Below are 16,259 nucleotides of genomic sequence, written 5' to 3' on the forward strand. Positions count from 1 at the left end.
ACATCTGCAAGAAGATTAGCTGGGTTGCAAGCTCTCATAATGAGTGACCCCTCTCTGGTCTTCCACAGAGATTGGGTCACATTAAGAACAAATCTGTCATTTATGCCCATAGTTGTTTCAGAGTTTACTTTGAATCAAACCATTAATTCCCACTGTTCTATCCAAATCCTCAAAACCAGGAAGAAGGATTCTACATACTCTGGACATGCACAGACCATTCAGGTACTACCTTGACAAAATTCAGTACTTTAGAAAAGTAAATCAACTATTTATATCTTAGGATGGGACAAAAAAAGGAAATTTCATGTCAAAACAGACTATTTTGAGATGGTTGTCCTCAGCTATTGCTTCTTGCTATTCCCATCACGGTATATCTATCTGTTTCAGGTAATATCAAGGCACATTCTACCAGGACTTGACTTCTATGATGGCATACTGGAGAGGACTGGACAGCAGAAACATTCTAAAGGCAGCAACATGGTCCTCTATACATACTTTTACAAAGTATTACAAACTGGATTCCTTTTCCAGGTCCAGGACTGGCTTTCCTAGGACCATTCTCCAGAGGATCCCAAATCCTTATCCTTCCTCCTCCAAGGTTTGGTAGGCTTTGCTAATCATCTCATATAACCAAAGGCTGCTGCATCAATTATCAATATGATAAACATAATACAGTTGTGTGAGTTGCACTTACCATAGACATTTGAATTCCTCACTGCTACAGTAATCACCCACTCTTCATCTTCCTGTTTCTAGGTATAATAAGTTGTTGGGATATAAAGTTATTTGTTACTGTTTATATCTTTTAGAGGTTCAGGATGAGTATTCTCATCTCTCTGTATGGACAAGGAAGTCCTGAAAGTGTCTGCACTCTGATTTCCATCCAAGGAGCTAGCCACTCAGCAGTCAGAGTGTATGTGTGGAAGGGAGCCAGAGCTTTGTGAAGCTTGGCTGGTTGTTTTATGATAGGCAGGATACAACTCATGCAGTCAAAGGCTACTGCACCAAAAAGGAATTCAAACTTCTGCTGTTACGGTCAGTGCAATTATCAATCTGTACTTTACTGGCACATTCTGTAAATTCCTTGTGCATATGTATACACCAGTTCTTTTTCCTCCCTGGTCAAAGTTTACTCCAACTATGTCTAGTTCATAGGTTCATACTAGGCTATCTGCCCTAGGGCATTTATAAGCCTAGTCCAGAGTTTTGTGGCTGGTGCCACCCCTTTAGTTTGAAGGATACTATACTCATTATTTTGCTGTGCCTCTGTCAAGTAGTGACACTGAGGTTATCCCTGGGGTATACCTGCGATCTCCCATCCATTGGTCAAGATTTCTCTTGAACAAAGCCAGTGAGGTGCTCTGCCTCACATGTACCGGGATTTTGTTCCACAGCATAGGGAGTCTCTGGGTGATGAATCTGTCCCTCCAGCACGTACTATTAATATCCGTGTTGAGGTTTAAGTCTCTTGCCCTTGTAGTTCTGATGAATTTAGATCTTTTGAGGTGAAGCATGTTCATTAATTCCGGGTTGGACATGGCCTTGTATGTCAGGCACAGGTCACCTCTGAGCAGACTGTAGGCGACTGAATAGAGCTGGAGTTCCTTCAGTCGGGCAGCATAAGACATATTTTTGAGACCCTTTATCCTTTTGGTGAGGAACTTTTGGGGCCTTTCCAATTGCTGCAGGTGTCGGGTCAGATACATTCCGAATGGGGCATTGTACTCAATCATTGGTCTGATGAGTGATGAGTACAGGGGAACGATAACCTCCCTTGATCTAGATGTGAATCCCTTCATGATCAGGTGGGCAATGTAGAAGGTCTTCCTAACTACTTTGGCAATGTGAGTGTCAAACGAAAGGTTACTGTCAACCTGGGTCCCCAGATCCCTGATAACCTCTTCTGTGCTTAGTGGATTGCCACCTATATGGTAACTAGGGGTAACCTTGTTTTTCCCGAAGGGTATGACTATGCATTTATTGGCGTTTAACTTTAGGCCATGGCTCTGGCACCAGTTATCCGTTTCTATGAGACCCTTCTGAAGGATGTCTGTGTCAGATGGGTTTTCAACTATGGTGCCCAGTTTGCAGTCATCTGCAAACTTTGTCAGCCATAATCCTCCTGTGTTTGCTTGTACTTCTGAAAAGTAGATGCCGAACAAAAGTGGGCCCAGGACTGAGCCCTGTGGGACACCACTTGTGACAGGCTTGGAGTCTGACATGGTGCCAGCAACTCTGACCCTGTGGGTTCTGTCACTTAGCCAGTTTGCAACCCATCTTGTGACGTATGGGTTTACATTTAAGTTGGTGAATTTTTCAATGATACCCGAGTGGGGTATTGTGTCGAAGGCCTTTGCCAGGTCAAGGTAGGCTGTGTGGACTGCCTTGCCCTCGTCAATGGCCTTGATGACTGTTTCGAAAAAGTCAACCAAGTTTAAAAGGCATGATCTGCCCTTGACAAAGCCAAACTGGGTTGGATCCAAAGTCTGCAAGTCCCCTATGTCTTTATTTATGAGTTCCATTATGATCCTCTCCATAGCTTTGCAGACCAGGCTTGTCAAGCTGATGGGACGGTAGTTTCCGGGGTCGGTGGAGGCTCCTCCTTTGTGAAGTGGGACCACCGTTGCTGTACGCCACTCCTTGGGTACGTATCCTGAGGTGAGGCTAAGATTAAACAGCTGCCCTAACTGCGGGTTTAATTCCTCATTGAGTTCGTGGAGCACACAACTGGGGACACCATCTGGTCCCATGGATGCTGTGTTTTTCGCCTTGGGTAGAGCAGTTCTCACCTGAGCATTTGAGATGTTTGGGGGGCTACAATCCTCTGGTATAGATATCTCTCCTTTTGGGGGGGAGAAATTTGCACTGAACCTGTCAGCCAGTATGTTGGCAATGTCTGTAGGTTCAGTGATTTTTACATCATTTTGAACTAATTCTGAGCATATCTGGGAGTTTCCTCCCAGGTTTCTAACATAGCTAAAAAAGGCCTTATGATTGTCTTTTGAGTCCTTAGCGATTTTTCTCTCAAAATTTGCCTTGGATGATTTTGAGAGAGATCTCAGTTTTTTACTTATGATGATCAAAGGTGTCTTCCCTTTTACGGATTTTGCTCTATCTTGTAGTAGCTTCCTCCTTTTGTTGTAGAGCTTGTTTATGGCTGGGGTCCACCAGACTGGACGCTTGCCTTTGGTACAAAGAGTCTTTGTTTTGTTTGGGATTGCCTGATCCATGCAGTCCTGGAGGTGCTGGTAGAAGGCATTTGTAAGTGATTCAGCAGTTTGAGTAATGGTTTCCGCTGGCTCGGGGCCTTGAAAGAGACCACACCAGTCTTTAGAAGTGTGAAGTCGGCTTTTGAGAAGTTCTTCACTGTGGTCTTTTTTATCTGGGGTGGAGGCGGGATGTGGACTTCCAGTGAGATTAGTTTATGATCTGATCTCACCAATGATGGGTATACTTCTGGTGTTGAACATTGTGACCCCATGTTCGTGATGATGAGATCTAGTATGTTTTCTCCTCTTGTGGGGATGGTGACTAGTTGTTCCATGGCATTTGAGTTTATGAACTCTAGGAACCTTTGGGCCAGAGTGTTGGGGCTTGAGTAGTGATCCCAGTCTATATTTGGATAGTTGAAATCACCCAGTATGATGGTGTTTGGAGATACATTTATCCCCTCCAGTGTTTTCAGGAAAGCTGTGTGAGGTTCCTGAGTTTGAGAGGGTGGCCTGTAACATGCTACAAACTGCAGAGCAGTCTTGCCTACGGTTAACTGCACCTGGATGGTCTCCGATGCATCGTGCGTTGCCACCAACCTTGAGGTGAGGGTGTCCTTGATGAATATGGACACCCCCCCTCCTTTCTTGGTGTTGTCCGGATTTTGGGGCCAGAACACATGATATGAGGTAAAACCTGATAGTGCCGGGGTGCTCTCAGGAGCCTTGAACCAGGTTTCAGTCACAGCACAGACATCGATGTTCTCCATACTGAGAAGGGCTTCGAGTGCGTGCATCTTGAGGTTGAGATTTCTGGCATTGAGCAGCATTACCCTTAGTTTTTTTCCTTTTTTGTGTTCTAGGGTGGTAGGATTGGAATTTGAGCCTTGCCTAAAAAAGGCACAATGGGGGTGGCAAGAGCCTTTGCCAAAATCCGGAAGCCCAGGGGTGACAGGTGCAAGTCGTCCCTTGCGAAGCAGCGTGGCTTGTCCAGCATGTCATCCCAGGCAGACAGACATTGGATCCCCTTTGAATGACACCATAGTTTAAGCCAATTATTAGTGAGTTTGATTCTAAACTTTTTAAATGCAAGAAATTTGCAAATGGAAATTTCTTGGAGGAGAGAGGCCTGAGAAAAAAGGATTCCTCCCTAAGGCAATGGCAGCTTCCCAGTAGTAGGTTTGACGGGCGATCACACTTCCACTCAATTACTCTAACTATTTGACAAACAAAAAGTTCGAGTTTATTAGAGAATGCTTTAGCATTATATGGGCAAAAAGTAGAAGGTTTTAAAATGAGTTGGTTGACTTGGAGCAAAAAAAAAATAAATTTTTGATTTTTTATGAATATATAATGTATTATTTTTGATATTTTTTACTTTCAATAAAAGCAGTGAAGCTAAAAGTAAAAAAAAAAAGAAAAAAAAAAAACATATTAACAACAACAATACAAATCAAGACCCACAAAATCCTAAACCACCACAATACAAATGACAAGTAGAAAACCTCAAGTAGAGTATAAAACCTCAATATATATAGACAGGCTGGTAGATGAATTTTTGGAAGAGAATTATCAAACAAATAATGCGGTTAATGACCAGTTGGACTGACTTTGATTGCATGATCATGGGGGGGGATGCTAATGGACTGGTGAATGTTTTTTGGAGAACAGGGTGATTTTATTCAGGATGGATGAGCCAGAGGGAGACATAATCAGGGTTTTTCGCAAGACCGGTACCCCACAAATGAACCTGAGGTCGAGCAAGACTGTGACTGTGACGACAACAACATAAAAAACAACAGAAACAAAGAGAGAGGAAGTGAAGGACGAGAAGGAAGGAGGTGTTATAGTACAGAGGTATGCGATTTTTTTTCAGATTTTCAGCTTTAAAACATCACACAAATGAACGACTTTTTTTTTGACTTTTTTTTTTTTTCTCCATTCTTTTGATGGACTTGACTTGGTCTTGGTCAAGATGACCCAAGACTATTCGTGACCTAATTAAACTTACACAACTTTTGGGTTGGGGTCTTCACTGGCTAATCCATTCCAATTGCCAGCATTCAGAATTGCCAGCTTTTATAACAACCCTAGCATTTGAAAAAGCTTGTGAGTTAAACTTAAGGCATTTGGCATCGAATAAAATGTTTCTTTCTAAAAAAAATTGATTATTACAAAACAGCTCTACATTACAGGGAACATTAATTCAGGAGCATGGATATACGGTTAATGAATATACGGGTGGAATAAACTCATTTTCATCAATAATGATCCTAATTATATGATGAAAAAATTATGAAATATATTAGCCCTAACATCATCTGAATCCTAAATGAAGTAAATAGGGCCTCTAAAAAGGATAAGGCTGGGGACTAAAGAAGATCTATTGGAAGATTTTATTGATATGGAAATACATTCTTATTTGAGGTGTGTTGGCCTAGAATGCCTTCATTCTTGGGGGGGCAAAAAAAATACATAATTAAAAAAAAATCTTTTTACCTATTGTGTTGATGGGGGGGGGGTCCATGTTAGCAGCAGCAAAATGTTGTGTATATACAAACCTTAAATTAGAACAGAAAAGCAGATTTGTAAGGATTCCTTTTTTTTTTTTTTTACAACAAATAAATTTTTTTTGAAAACATTGTATTTTTTTTGTGGACATCAAAGATTTATATACAGTATATCCACAACACAGCTTGGTTTGGGTTTGGAATGGCTAAGGATGTTTAAAAAGTAAAAAATGAGAACATTATTTATATAACTGAGACCAATTATTAAAGCTGATCATCTTGTCTCTGTATTGTGGCATCATTCTTGGTGAAGGTAGGATACTGCTCAAGGTTAGGGTCATACCTGCCTGGGCTACATAATCAGAGAGCTCCTCTATGTCTCTTTTCATGTAGTCCAGGGAGGTACATCTCAGGTCGTTCACAACAGCATGGACAATGACTGAGTCATACTTGTACCTGCAGTTAGTGACCTGAGTGCTTGCGTTATGTGGCGGATTCTAGATTCTTGTTTCAGCTCAGTATGTATATATGTATTTACAACATGTATTTCTTTAATTTCAGTGCTCAGCTCCGCTAAAAGTATATGTAATATTTGTTCTCATGTTTTTTATTCAGCTACATGTAGAGATTTCCCCAGGCCTCTGCTTAAAAGGGTTTGTCTGCACTCAGGTGGACTATCTTAGTTAACAAATGGAAATAATCAGATACACATTTATTTATTTATGTGTCGCAATCTGTGTATCTGATTACATAGTAATAAGGTAATTATAAATGCTATAGATTTTCATTTTTGTCACCGTACACAGACTATAAACTCCCACATCCATCTCACTGACGTATGGGAAACTCCGTCTCACCCCAGTGCATTAGAAATATTTGGGTGTAACCTTAAATCATTACCTAACCTTCCATTTACATGTTCATTCAGTCACCTGTAAATGTCCTTGGCAGACTCGGACATTATCACAGACCTGCAAATTCACCTTGTCTCTGGCTGCAGGTATGTAATACCAAACTCCCTATTTATGCCAGCAATTGAGTACACTTTTCTAATACTACCTCTGCAACTCCCAAAGTATTTTCATCTTCCAAAAATCTCAAAATATGATAGTTTATTTGTAATTATTACTTTGTATTTAGAGTTAATCCATTAAAATGTAGGTTATTTGTACACAGTGTAGTATGTATCATGTGCTTGATTTTTTTTCCTATTAGTGTTTGTAAAATATACATAGTGCCCAGTGTATTCTGTACTTGTAATCATCATCATAATCATCATCAAAAATCAAAAAGATTCAGAAGGATTTTCCAAAGATAATTGTGGTGACTCCATTCTAGCCCAGGGAACAGTAGTACTCCTTTCTTTTGGAAATGACTATGGACAGTAACCCACAATCTTCCTGTGAGACTGGACCTGCTCACACATGAAAAGAGGTGTCTGATGCATTCAAATCCCAAATTACTGCAGTTAACAGCCTGGATGATAGAATTTTTAATACTTTTTAGGCATCTATTTTGAGGACATGCAACTGTTGTTTAAGGAGGCAAGAAAACCTACTATTAAAAAATCACATATTAGTAACTGGAAAACCTTTCCTAGTTGGGGTAGAGAAAAGAGCCAGCACCCTACTTGGTTCCAGTGTTGAAACTTGTAAGACAAGTACTGACAACCCTTTATATATCCTCCAAATTAACCGTACTAGTCTCTCAGGAAATGCAAAGACTACTGTTGCCCTAGTAAAACCCCAGCTGACTATCAAATGCCTTCTCTCCATCAAGACCCACCAATGTCTTGGTAAAGGCGCTTTTCCTAAATTCTGCTTCCCACTGTTGTTCTGTTAATGTTGTCAAATGTTTGCCTCCCCTCTGCAGAATGTCTTCAGTTTTGGCAAAGGTTTAGCCATTCTGTTAGATAGATTAGACATAAACACTTATGATTTAAAGACTAAATTAGTCTGTATTAAGCTGAGTCTGATGGGTCTTTACCCTCTGTGCGTAATACAGCCACTACAGCTGTCTTCCAAGATGCTGGTATTCCCTCCACTTTAAAATAATGTTAAATGAAACCTTCCATATCTTTATCACTATATCCTCTCCCAATTTCCTGACTTTCACTGGAGTACTTTATGGCCCTTGCAGACTTCTTTGGTTATTTTTCTTGTTTATAGGCTCCATAAGTTTGGCCACAACCCTTTCTAATTTATGTTGCCTAAGTCATTGTGCTAAAGATTTTGCACAATGGAATTATTAAAAAATAGTTCAAGAGCAACCTTTCTAAACTCATGCATGTTATCCAAATACTTCCTTATGTTCCCTTTCACTTTCAGATTCTTCAGTTGCTCCCATTTGTATTCTGTGAAATTCTCTTTATTCTGCAGTTTTGGTTAACCCATCTAAATAATCCATATGATTTCCCCAGTATCTTTCTCTCTCTTATTTCTACTAGCATTTTAAACTCCATTTTCTTTTTGTCCCCCTCACTAGTTGTCTCTTCTAAAGAAGTATCTATCTCCCATAATAACTCTCAAATCACGTCCCCTACCCATTCCTTAAATTCCACTCTCTTTAACACGTAAATAGGAAGATTTATAGGTTCATACTAGGCTAACTGCACTTGCGAGCCGTTTTAAGCCTAGCCAATTATCCCTTGTGAGATTCAAACCCTGCATCTTGTGTTTGTAAGGCAAACGCCTTAACCATTAGGCCACCCTCCCAACCAGTTTCCAGGAAAGTACCACTGTCTCATTTTTACTTCATTGTGCTGCATCTTTATCTTAGATTTTATTTGTGGATTATCTGAAATGGTTATTGGATATGTGCAAAAGCTTTAAATTAAATATCATATACTCATGTGAATTGTAATTTCTATCAAATCTCTAAAGTTGTATCTTAGGGAATAAGATATAAATTCTGCCAGAACTTCTACTACTAAATTCACATCTTCCATACCAAATTTCTTGATGTATTTCTTTAGAACTCTACACTCTTCTGTTATATTTTCCCTTCTAGGTCCTTGCTATACATCTTACTATTGCAAATCATTTTCAAGTCCTCACCCATAATTAATACTCCATGCTGAAAAGCTTATTAGATGTCCTTCTATTCATATGCTGCAGTGTTCATAACATGAGGGAATCCGCCGCCGGTGTACTTGTATGTCCGGCCAGTATATCTAGTGCCTCTATGAGGTACGTGCAACGTTGCACAGACTCAGAGCATGTGTTGATCATAAAGTGACATCGGGTATAAAGCGGATGTTGGCATGTACCAGATCTCAGCTTTTCTGCCACCTGTCCTATTATCTGCTCTGGTTGTCGCTCGTCAGACAAGTTGCAAACCTTGGTTCATTACTTTCTCAGCTTCCTGAGTCTCCCACTAAGGCTAAGCTTTCCTCCATCCTTAACTCCTCAGCTCAGGTTACACCACATTCCATAAAGTGTAGCTATGATGCAATGGAGGCATCAGATAGTGTGGCTGCATCTGTGTCAGTCCTGAGGAGGTATTCTTGACTCAGGCTACAACCTTTGCCTGATGACATTAAGGAAAAAATCATGGATCCCCCCCCCCCAAGACAACAAGGCATTGTTTGGTACTTCTGCTGCAGAACTCTTTAAGTCTCTACAAAAGGGCAAGGAGCTGCAAGTTTCACCAGTGCCCAGGTTTCAGAGAAACTACTCTACCAAGATCACCTATTGTTAGAAAGTCTGCCAGGCCCCAAACTTCCAAAGGTAACAGAGGCACTAGGAAACAATTTTCCTGCAAGTCTACCTCCTCTACTCTCACATAGAAACAGCCCTTTCAGGCCAAGTTAGGTAGTCTATGACTACCTGCCTCCCAGGCCATTAACTCTTCTGTCCCTTCGCCTCTCTCTTTCTCTGCTTGGAAACAGATAACTCAGGATTCTTGGATTCTATCCATCATCCTGTAAGGATACTTTATGGTGTGGAAGACTCTTCCCTTCTTCAGGGGTATTTCATAACCTTCAAAAGAACAACTGGAACTCTTTCCCCAGGTTATTTCCAACCTCCTTTCTCAAGGCACTATTCAGATAGTTCTGTCCTCCCAGGTAGGAAAAGGATGGTCCTCGGAGACGCATTCTAGACCTATCCCATTTAAAATACTTTTCTGAAGGTTCCCACCTTTCATATGTTAACCATACCCACCCTTCTTCCTCAGGCCTTTATGGTGTCATTGAACATCAAGGATGCTTATCTTCATATTCCCATTCATCTTCGGTTCAGGATGTATCTTCGCTTTGCTATTGTTTCCTCACATTTTCAATTCTGTGCCTTGCCCTTTGGATTGTCTTTGACCCTGAGGGTCTTCACAAAATGCTTAGCTCCTGTCATAGCTTCCTGCAGGCTATAGGGCATACAGGTCTTTCCATACCTAGACGGCCTTTTTCTCCCGGCTCAGACTCCAGACATCCTTCAGGAGAATCTCTCCTTTGTGGTGTCACTGTTGGGAGAGTCTAGGGTTCACAATCAATCACCAGCAATCTTCTCTGGTCCCTTCTCAAGACCACATCTTTCTTGGATGCAGGATCCAGTCAGACAGGATGATGGCTTCCTTACCTCCAGTAAAGGTCCTATCCCTAGCCTCCTACTTCCAGGACCTCTTGCTCCTCCAATCTCAGACTGCCAGGGAGTTTCTTCTACTTTTGGAGTTCATGACATCCACTGTCCCCATGCTCCCTTTGGCCAAGTTACACATGAGGAAATTCCAGTCATTCTTGAGAATAGTATGGGTACAATAGTTTGTTATCCCACTCCTGCCTTGCCTGAAAAAGGAGTTACACTGGTGGATCCAACAGGTGGCAAGGAACCCAGGCTTTCCATTGCAACCACCTCTTCCCACTCAGGAAATGTACACATATCCTTTAGACATGGGATGCGGAGCAACCTTCGACTCATGGAGGGTCAGAGATGTCTGGTTTCCAGACCAGAAAAGGGAGCACATCAGTATAAAGGAGATGAAGGCCCTGATCTTCGCTCTACAAATCTTCAAACCTCTTTTTCCCTGGGACTTTTAATATGGTTTGCAGACAATACCACAGTCCTCTGGTATGTCAAAAAACATGGAGGGACAGAGTCCTACCTCCTGTGCAGACCTGCTTTACAAGCCTGGGAATTAGCTGTCCAGAGTCAACTCTCCTTCCAGGAGGTTTACATACCCTCGACTCAGAATGTTGTGGCAGACACACTGAGCAGGTCCATGACTCAATCCCACAAATGGATGTTGTACTGGGATGTGTTTTTGGGCATGGTCCATCGATGGGGTATACTTTAGGTAGATCTCTTTGATGTCTGCCCCATGAGCAGACAGCTTCCCAAGTTTTGTGCCAGGATTCCAGATCCCTTGGCATGGAAGGTGGACGCCCTATCTTTCTCTCAGAAGGGGATGTTTCTTTATGCATTCCCCCCTTCCCAGTTCCTAAAAGGTCTTGTTGAAAATCCGACAGGAGCAACCAGAAGTCTTTCTGGTGACTTCCTTTTGGCAAAAAAAAACATTGGTTTCCTCCTCTTCTGCATTTAGCCAAGGGCAATCACCACAAGTTATCTCACAGAATGGACCTACTCACACAGGACAAGGGAACTTTAGTATATCCACAGATGTCAACTCTACAACTGACCCTATGGGTGATAGGGTTTTGATTCCCTTAAGACACCTTTTTGCTGAGAATGTGCTACAAGTTCTGCAGGAGGCCAAAAAACCCACAGCTAGGAAATCCAAAGTTTCCAAATGGAAAAGGTTTTCCATCTGGTGTCTTAAAAAGGATTTACAACCACTGCTACTGCATGTTCCAGTGATCCTGTTCTACCTGTGTGAATTACTGAAGAGTGGACTGTCATACTCCTCAGTAAAAGCTCACCCTTCTGCTATCGCTACATGTCTGCATATGCTTCCCCTTAGCTTCCAGGTTGGAAGTTAAACTCTTCTTAAAAGGCATCCTTCACATCAGACCATAAAGGAAACCAGTGTCTCTCCTCCTTGGGATTTCAACTTTGTCTTAGAAAAACTTACCCTGGCCCTTTTTGAGTCAGCAAGTTTTGCTTTTCTGCAACACTGCACTTGGAAAACAGTCCTTCTAGTGGCAATTACTTCTACCAGAAGGGTGTCTGCATTACAGGCTGTGATGTCTTCTTCCCCCTTCACGGTTTTTCACAGGGATAGGGTTTCCTTACGCACTAACCTTTCCTTTATGCTCACTGTGTTAAATGAGTTATCACTCGATCAGTCCATCAGTTTTCCAACCTTTTTCCCTTCTCCTCAGTCCTCTCGTGAGAGGGTCCTATACACTTTAGATGCGCACAGACAACTCAGATATTACTTGGATAAAACCAAACCAATTCGGAATTTTGACTGCCTGTTTGTTTCCTATCACCCAAGGGCCCTGGGCCAGCCTGTTTCCAAGCAGACTGTTTCCACTTGGATTTCCAAAACTATTTCCTTCTGTTATGTGGTTCATGGAAAGAATCTCGCCTATTAGGGCACATTCCATCCTGGAAGCAGCTACCAGGTCTTCTGTTCATACCTTCACGAAACACTGTAAGTTAGATGGCATTTCTAGGTCCAGAGCTGGTTTTGCCAAGGCTATTCTGCATGGGTTTGTGGCGAATGTTTCTGCTTCTCCGCCCAGTTCTTCTTCTGCATGAGCTTTGCTATTCTCCCTCATGTTATGAATACTGCAGCATATGAGTAGAAGGACATAGAATAGTTGTGTAAAATCTTACCATAACCATAGATGTCCTTCTCTTCTATATGATGCAGTCTTAATTTCTCTCCCTGCCTTCCCCCTGATGCTTACCTGACTTCTGGTGGCATGTTTTCCTCAACTAGGATCAAGCTTATGCTTTTTGCGACATTCAGTTTTGAGGTCTGGTACATGCAGATGGCCTCTTTATAACCAATTTCACTTTATGAGTAACGTACATTCTGATTCTGTGCAACGTTGCACATACCTCACAGTAGAACTAGGCTTTTATATACTGGCCGGATGTATGAGGCAGCCAGTGGCGGACTCCCTCATGTTATGAATACTGCAGCATATAGAAGAGAAGGACATCTATGGTTGTGGTAAGATTTTACACAACTATTCTTTCTTCCAAATTTCTCTTATGTTCTGTAACAGTTATGCCAGCATAATCCTCCTCCCCTGTTAATAACTCCATACTGCCACAAATCTCTAACACTGTTGTGTTTTGTTTCATCTATCACTATTGAAGCCCCGTAGCAATCATTATTATTATTATTATTGTTGTTACTCCTGTTTTCATTTGTCCCTGATATTCTGCTGAATGTCTGCTCTGAAATCCTTTTTTCTTTTGTCAAATTCACATGCTCTCTTCTATTCAATGTGTCTTCTACAACCTTGTTATTTGCATCCTTCACAACTTAATATAGTTCATTACTATTTGCTTTTGTCTTTACCTGCAAGGCCATTTACATTCCATGGTAGTATGATCAGGATAACCATTATGATAGAAAGCTACTACCTCAACGTAGTATATATGATAATTCTTTTGAATAAATATTTCCAGCTTTAAACTTTCATGCGTACACTAATATTTGGCAGATTGATCTTTTATGTAGTTGATTCTTCTTGTCTTCATTTGAACTTGTCACATTTTCCAAACAGTTTGCTTCAGTGAAAGCACTCAAAAAATACTAAATAGATATTCAGAACCCTATCCCCTTTTACCTTAGAACAAACACAGAAACTGTGTACATTTTCAAAAAATCAAGTTTCATTCTCAGGATAGGAATAGTTGACCCAAATCAATGACTATTCCACAAGCATTACCTATGCTAACCTTAATGTTACCCATTTTATACTGCATGCTAGAGAGTGTGTTCCCACTTACAGTAATTGCTGTCTGTTCTTTTCTTATCTCTGTTCCTGTGCCAGATGTGAAAACACTTGCATGCTTTAAGTAAATAATTTTTAGCCCTAAGAAATAGTGCATTGCCTGCCTTTACATAAGTAAACTAAATTATGCACTGTTACATTAAATGAATTAAAGTGTTAAGGCTGCTGGGGAGACAGCAATGACATATTCACTTCTCAGTTTCAAACTTTATTTTTCACAGAACTGGTTGCCAGTGTACCTTTAAATGTTAATTACACCTCATACATTTCACTCAGCGGACAGTGTTTGGAACTCTCATGATTGATTGCTAGAACCTGCAGACTTTTGGTCTCCCGGTAAAAGCATATGGCAAATCAAAAAAACAGTTGGTGAGTTTGCAGGTGCATGAAACAATCTTTTTAAATATCACTCAAAGCACACTGATTAGGCCTGTTAAGTTTAATTGCTTACACCTGCAGACTTCTGGTCTCCCACTGAAAGGCTTTACTAATAGAAAAAAATAGCAAATGAGTTTCCAATTACAAGCCACACCTACCACTTTCTATCATTTTCATCACTTTATCTTATTTTTCAGTGGTATTTGTTAATAAATTGTCTTATCTCAAACTAAGAAAATGAATCTAAATATCCACCTGTATAAAACAGGGGCAGCTATTGCCTTAATTCTGTTTACTTTTATTTGTTTTACTTTTCATTTATCTGAGTAGCAGACTTGGCTCTAAGACACTTTTCAGCAATGACATGAGCCAAGAAGACAAGACAAAACATTATACATAAACATTATACATGAACATATTAGCAAATTATAATATGCAGTTGATACTTTAAAAAAGAAAACGCAGTATAAATACAGTAGTGACACATAGTTAATACATGTTTATAGTAACGCCCTATAAATATGTGATCAATACACGTTTACAGCCCCACCCCAGCAGTCCAAGATCACAACATTATATTAACTTTAACTTGCTTCTCTTCAGTCTTTCTTACCTTGTTACAAGGCAAAGCCTGAATACCTTACAACTAAGAAAAAGTACTTTCTTACTTTAATATCTTTAACATATACACAGTTACTGATATTTGCACCCCCACCTCACATTTAAAATACCCTTGACTGTACACTGTCTAAAACTGTTTTATAACATAATTTACTTTGTGATTTTTATCCAAATATTAATAAGAACAAAAACTGTTTTACTTAGTCACTTCTTGCAAAATCACATTTCATATGTTTATTTCAGGTCTATATTATAAGACCAAACGTTCACAACCGCGAACACCTAGACAGCGACACATAAATGCCGAACTCAGAAAATAGTGAAGGACATCAACATCGAAATCCGGAATGTCGAACGTATTTCCATGGCCAGCAGGGTGATCGTGGGTAAGAGGAAATATATCCTTTTCCCCACTGCAGTGCAATCTCGGAGTTAGTGTATTTAAGTAGGGAGGTGCAGGGGGGCTTGCCCCCCTGCAAAAGTGTGTTTAATGAAGTTTGTGTATGTAGGTTTTGCTTACCTGTATGGCGCTGTTATTGTTGGAAATGCGTTTAGCGTTCCGGATTTCAATGTTTACGTCCTTCGCTATTTTAGGAGTTCGTCGCTGCTTAGGTGTTCGCGATTGTAAACGGTCGGTCTTGTAATATGGACCCGTTTATTTCTACATGTAATGGTATTGCTGTTTTGCAGTCTCCTATTTGTTCACTGATTTCACAGTGTTGCTGATCTTCGCGAACCTCACCGTCTCCCATTACCAGTCTCTGGTTTAACTCCAAGCTACTGCTGATTCTTCTAGTCAGCTCCTGTGGTCTTTTCTGTCTTAAACATTTTCCTTTAGAACAATAGACGGCACAGTGGGCAGCGGTTAACGTTGTCGCCTCACAGCAAGAGGTTCTCCGGTTCGATTCTCGGCTGGGGTGCCTTCTGTGTGGAGTTTGCATGTTCTCCCTGTGTTCGCTTGGGTTTCCTCCGGGTACTCCGGTTTCCTCCCACATTCCAAAGACATGCATCTGGAGCATTTCTCCCCAGGCCTCCGCTGAAAACAGGCTCTGTGGAACCTAGTTGGACATTCCCGGTCAACAAATGTTAAATAAATAAAAATAAAAAAATAAAAATAGAAAATGTTTCACTGGCAAAGTCTGTTTATGAATTTTGTTATTGCCAGAAGAAGATGCAAAGTCTGTTTCTTCTTGGCCATACTTTCTTCTTCCTTGGTCTGTTCTCCCATCCAAAAAGATCTTAAATCCTCCAGGAAAAAAATATTCAAAAGAAAGCTGGATACACCAGTGAGTCTCACACCTGTCTCTTGACATTCCTTGATTCCTGGGATAAACTTGCTTCTGTGCCTGGTATACATTCTGCTGTCGCCAGTTTTTAATACTTCTCCTTTCTTCCACAAGTTTGTTAGAAATAACTCTTTCTGCTTTCTCTTGACAAAATTTGGAGCCTGCACATGATGTGCCCTCTCTAGTAACAAATCCTGCTGTAGAACACAAGTCCAGTTACTTATTTGTACTTTCATAAAACAAACGCAGTCTGTTCCCTTCGATTTCTTTGGTACAGGAGAAAAATCTCAGGTATTTTCTGCATGCTGTGTCCCCTAACTGCACTCATTTTTTCAGTCAGCTTTTCTTGAGGATTCTCTTGTTCAGACGGCCTTTTTTCATGCTT

General features: G+C 40.7%; 1 protein-coding gene across 1 annotated transcript in view; it reads left to right on the top strand.

Annotated features, from left to right (window-relative positions):
- Nucleotides 1–16,259, top strand: part of MBTPS2 (membrane bound transcription factor peptidase, site 2) — a 1,092,578-nt gene that overhangs the window by 359,533 nt on the left and 716,786 nt on the right. The window lies entirely within an intron of this gene.

The sequence above is a fragment of the Protopterus annectens genome, chromosome 5.part0 (assembly GCF_019279795.1).
Source record: "Protopterus annectens isolate FY-2018-M chromosome 5.part0, PAN1.0, whole genome shotgun sequence".
Lineage (NCBI taxonomy): Eukaryota > Metazoa > Chordata > Ceratodontiformes > Protopteridae > Protopterus > Protopterus annectens.